Source organism: Hyalella azteca, unplaced genomic scaffold, assembly GCF_000764305.2.
Source record: "Hyalella azteca isolate HAZT.00-mixed unplaced genomic scaffold, Hazt_2.0.2 contig17868, whole genome shotgun sequence".
Lineage (NCBI taxonomy): Eukaryota > Metazoa > Arthropoda > Malacostraca > Amphipoda > Hyalellidae > Hyalella > Hyalella azteca.
In genome coordinates this window covers 149186-155194 of record NW_025947637.1, presented here as the reverse complement: position 1 = coordinate 155194, position 6009 = coordinate 149186, and positions in this window count along the sequence as shown.

Below are 6009 nucleotides of genomic sequence, written 5' to 3'. Positions count from 1 at the left end.
TCGTTCAGCGCTCATGTGGAAAAATGTAACGATATTCTATTAAGTTTTCAAGTTCTCGATGCCCTTAGGTAGCTATTCTGTTGAAATGACTTTTTCGTTTACATGAATTATAGTAAGCATTGTTGCATGCCATCGGAACCTGTCTCTTATACACATCTAGATGTGTATAAGAGACCGGTTAGAAGGAGCAACGGAAACTCATCTAATTAGCTTCCGTGCTAAGTTTTCAGAAGTATAATTAACATTATTCAATTTATTCCAGTTCTGACGAGATGTTAGATACGGATAACACATGCAAATCTTGCTGTTTACAGACACGGTAGTGCTGACGACACCATCTCTGTCCTGGAAGCAACGAGACTTGTTCCTAGAAATACAAAAAGCTATTATTGATGTTCGTCTTTGGTTGGGTAAATAGTCTCCGATTGTTTATAAATATCTAGTTATTATTGCAACACGTATGACGTCTTGGCATGACTGCGCCCATACACGAGCGATGTGCACACACCGTATGAAACTCTGGTGAATTAGCAGCCATGTCGCACGTTTGTGTAGTTGTATGGTTTGTTGGCCCAGACATAAACTGGCAGACTGAGGTAACGCGCATCAAGATATTTCTTCGTCCTAATAAGGCGCAGCTGTTCAAGTCAGTGACTAACTCCCTTCCGGTTACTCATGTCTACGCGAAGTTTTATTCACAATTGAAGAACTGGCGTACCGTTTAGTTATAGTATCTAAGTTACTGGGAGCATAAGACAGTTTGCCAAGCAACTAACCTACTAAATCGAATGTTCCTTCAATTGTAGAGCCTTTTGATGGTATTAACGACACGACACGTATCTGGAGAGCTAAATGCACGACATGACAGCCTGGATTGTCGTGATGTGCGTGGCAGTGCATGTACAGAGACCAGACGCACTCAGATCATCATTGTTGTGGAGGCCGTGGCTGTTGTTTTGTATGCTTGGCTTCAAATGCTGCTGCATATCATTGAGGCTGCACTTGCGCAACTCTAAACCGCTCTGCCTGGAACTCTTACCTCTACTTGTGCTCCTACGACACACACGATTTACTCTTGTGTACACACACGATTTACTCTTGTGTACACACACGATTTACTCATGTGTACACACACGATTTACTCTTGTGTACATCGTTGAATAAATATGTAGCTAGTAACGTGGTTTGAAATGAGGTACGACAAGGGCACTTGATGCGTGAATATCGCTTCGAGAGGTGGAGTATGACGTGCATGAAATGGCTACCTGGTATATTCATTACATACCCACATATGTAGAAATTTATACCAACGTATGTACTAATTATATACGCACATATGTACTAATTTATCCCCGCATATGTACTAATTTATACCCACGTATGTACCAATATATACCCATTTATGTACTAATTTGCGACCATAGTTTCCATGTTCGCTGCTCGTTGTGACTGCGTTCACCTCATCCACTTCTTGCCGTTGCAGCTCATGCACTTTTTTCTCTCACTTTCCCTGCACTTCTATAGCGTCCTCGTCAGGACTTCCGTCATGTTTTTGTCACGTCACACGGTGATATCCTCACGTCTGACTCAGACCTGCCATGTCTGACTCAGACCTGCCATGTCTGACTCAGACCTGCCATACGCTGCCACGTTTGACTCGATTTTTTATACGCCCTAACAGCTGAGTGTGTCCGGGCCAGTACATATGCATTGAGTTCTTTTGTGTATTAATCTCTTCGGTCACACCAATTAAATTTATTGTATTGTTGTGTTGATATGATGTTTGCACGTGATCAAACCTCATTTTCTCAGTACGAATAAAGACCTAAAACTTGGGTTGTAGATANTACTGCCCGATACTCGCCAACGATCGCAAGTCTTGCCCGCTGGTTGTGGAATTACTGCCCGATACTCGCCAACGATCGCAAGTCTTGCCCGCTGGTTGTGGAATTACTGCCCGATACTCGCCAACGATCGCAAGTCTTGCCCGCTGGTTGTGGAATTACTGCCCGATACTCGCCAACGATCGCAAGTCTTGCCCGCTGGTTGTGGAATTACTGCCCGATACTCGCCAACGATCGCAAGTCTTGCCCGCTGGTTGTGGAATTACTGCCCGATACTCGCCAACGATCGCAAGTCTTGCCCGCTGGTTGTGGAATTACTGCCCGATACTCGCCAACGATCGCAAGTCTTGCCCGCTGGTTGTGGAATTACTGCCCGATACTCGCCAACGATCGCAAGTCTTGCCCGCTGGTTGTGGAATTACTGCCCGATACTCGCCAACGATCGCAAGTCTTGCCCGCTGGTTGTGGAATTACTGCCCGATACTCGCCAACGATCGCAAGTCTTGCCCGCTGGTTGTGGAATTACTGCCCGATACTCGCCAACGATCGCAAGTCTTGCCCGCTGGTTGTGGAATTACTGCCCGATACTCGCCAACGATCGCAAGTCTTGCCCGCTGGTTGTGGAATTACTGCCCGATACTCGCCAACGATCGCAAGTCTTGCCCGCTGGTTGTGGAATTACTGCCCGATACTCGCCAACGATCGCAAGTCTTGCCCGCTGGTTGTGGAATTACTGCCCGATACTCGCCAACGATCGCAAGTCTTGCCCGCTGGTTGTGGAATTACTGCCCGATACTCGCCAACGATCGCAAGTCTTGCCCGCTGGTTGTGGAATTACTGCCCGATACTCGCCAACGATCGCAAGTCTTGCCCGCTGGTTGTGGAATTACTGCCCGATACTCGCCAACGATCGCAAGTCTTGCCCGCTGGTTGTGGAATTACTGCCCGATACTCGCCAACGATCGCAAGTCTTGCCCGCTGGTTGTGGAATTACTGCCCGACACCCGCAAACAGACGCACGTCTTAACCGTTAGCGGCGAAATTGCTGCCCAAAACACGTCAACGGGCGCACTTCTTGACCGTTAGCGGCGGGAGTGCTGCGCAATACCCACCAACAAGTTCATGTCAGGATATTGTTTCTTCGCGGCTCAGGTGGTGAACGACATGAGAAATTCAAATGCCCAAAGGGCGCGCAAGGAGGCCGCTGCCTTCGCGGGATTGTCCCAAAGTGTGGAATACTTGGGGCAATGCATGGACAGGAGAAAGCCTCCATTCTCAAAGCTCGCGCCCTAAGCGTGCGTGATGTAGGGACTGAGAGGAGTGAGACAGCGCTATTCACTTTGTGCCCTTGTGGTATGTGGTTCTCGTTGTAGGTATGTGGTCCTTGCTGCGGTATGTGGTCCTTGCTGTGGGTATGTGGTCCTGGCTGTGGGTATGTGGTCCTGGCTGTGGGTATGTGGTCCTGGCTGTGGGTATGTGGTCCTGGCTGAGGGTATGTGGTCCTCGCTGAGGGTATGTGGTCCTCGCTCTGGGTGTGTGGTCCTCGCTGATGAAGTCTTTACCATCCCTGACTCCTCTGACGCGTTCTAACTTGAAGCTGCGTCATTTCCTGGGTAGCAAAACTTTAACATTAGCTAATTATTGGGCTGATTTCGATCGCTCATTGTTATCGTAAGAGGTAATCGTTGTTTCGATGATTATTACGATCAATTGCTCGTGCAGCTGGAGCGCTCCTACGATCAAATCATTATTACGATCAATTGTTTGTGCAGCTGGAGCGCTCCTACGATCAAATCATTATTACGATCAATTGTTCGTGCAGCTGGAGCGCTCCTACGATCAAATCATTATTACGATCAATTGTTCGTGCAGCTGGAGCGCTCCTACGATCAAATCATTATTACGATCAATTGTTCGTGCAGCTGGAGCGCTCCTACGATCAAATCATTATTACGATCAATTGTTCGTGCAGCTGGAGCGCTCCTACGATCAAATCATTATTACGATCAATTGTTCGTGCAGCTGGAGCGCTCCTACGATCAAATCATTATTACGATCAATTGTTCGTGCAGCTGGAGCGCTCCTACGATCAAATCATTATTACGATCAATTGTTCGTGCAGCTGGAGCGCTCCTACGATCAAATCATTATTACGATCAATTGTTCGTGCAGCTGGAGCGCTCCTACGATCAAATCATTATTACGATCAATTGTTCGTGCAGCTGGAGCGCTCCTACGATCAAATCATTATTACGATCAATTGTTCGTGCAGCTGGAGCGCTCCTACGATCAAATCATTATTACGATCAATTGTTCGTGCAGCTGGAGCGCTCCTACGATCAAATCATTATTACGATCAATTGTTCGTGCAGCTGGAGCGCTCCTACGATCAAATCATTATTACGATCAATTGTTCGTGCAGCTGGAGCGCTCCTACGATCAAATCATTATTACGATCAATTGTTCGTGCAGCTGGAGCGCTCCTACGATCAAATCATTATTACGATCAATTGTTCGTGCAGCTGGAGCGCTCCTACGATCAAATCATTATTACGATCAATTGTTCGTGCAGCTGGAGCGCTCCTACGATCAAATCATTATTACGATCAATTGTTCGTGCAGCTGGAGCGCTCCTACGATCAAATCATTATTACGATCAATTGTTCGTGCAGCTGGAGCGCTCCTACGATCAAATCATTATTACGATCAATTGTTCGTGCAGCTGGAGCGCTCCTACGATCAAATCATTATTACGATCAATTGTTCGTGCAGCTGGAGCGCTCCTACGATCAAATCATTATTACGATCAATTGTTCGTGCAGCTGGAGCGCTCCTACGATCAAATCATTATTACGATCAATTGTTCGTGCAGCTGGAGCGCTCCTACGATCAAATCATTATTACGATCAATTGTTCGTGCAGCTGGAGCGCTCCTACGATCAAATCATTATTACGATCAATTGTTCGTGCAGCTGGAGCGCTCCTACGATCAAATCATTATTACGATCAATTGTTCGTGCAGCTGGAGCGCTCCTACGATCAAATCATTATTACGATCAATTGTTCGTGCAGCTGGAGCGCTCCTACGATCAAATCATTATTNACCCACTCATACCCTGTCTCTTATACACATCTAGATGTGTATAAGAGACAGCATTTTGCGCTCACTAGAACGTATCCTTTTTGGGAAGTAGGCTTGTGACAATATTGCTCCGGTTACTCGTGTCAGGCGGTAGAGGGTTAACACCATAAAATACTCAACAAAGAACGCATCTCGCATTCTATATCGAGCGTCAACACTGCCTTCACCATTTTTTTTAAGTAGCCATCTTAGGTGCCATAATCTAATAGTGCACGAGTGCCGTATATAATATGTCTTAACACAATTAAATAAAATATAGAATTGAGAAGCAAAAAAATTGCGGACGTGTAATACCGGAAATGTTGCAGCGACCACCACTCGGAGGAAGTGGCCAGGTCTTATGAGTAGGATGCTGTGAACAACGGAATATAGGTTATGATGTCGAACTGAAAATCAGTTCGTGAGCAGTGACATGTTCGCATATGGAGGCAGAAAAATTGCGAACCTCCGTTTCGTATCTGGAAAAGTTTGTAAGTAGAGGCGTTCGTAAGTCGAGGTATCGCGGTATAGGTGTTAATTTTTGAACCATGAGTCCCGTCTGTTGGTAAGTCGAACGCTCGTCATGTTACCTTAGTCGCTCCATCTTCGGCAGGCGCCGCTGTCCAGTTTTGCGCCCGATTGTTGTCTTGATTGCGCCTTGCGCAATCAAGACAATCAATTGATTGCTATCTGCATTCAATCTGCTTCCTTCCTCAGTGCCTTCTTACTTCTGCCGCACGCATGGCTGCTATCGCTGCACGAGTCAATATTTCTCTACGCTTCTACGGCATTCCTATACGCTCCCCATTGGCGGGGACGTTATTGGGTTCATTGCGAGACATGCAGCCGTGCCCCACGCTGCTCCTTATGCTCCAGCGTGCCCCACGCTGCTCCTTATACTCCAGCCCTAACAAAATTTAGAATCGCCCCAGCTTCTGGTAATCCAAATCAGAAGCTGATGCGTCTGTAAATTTTTCACTGGGAGCGTGCCCCCCGCGGCCCTGTGTTCGCTGCGTGTCTGTGTTCGCTGCCCTCGTGTCGGCT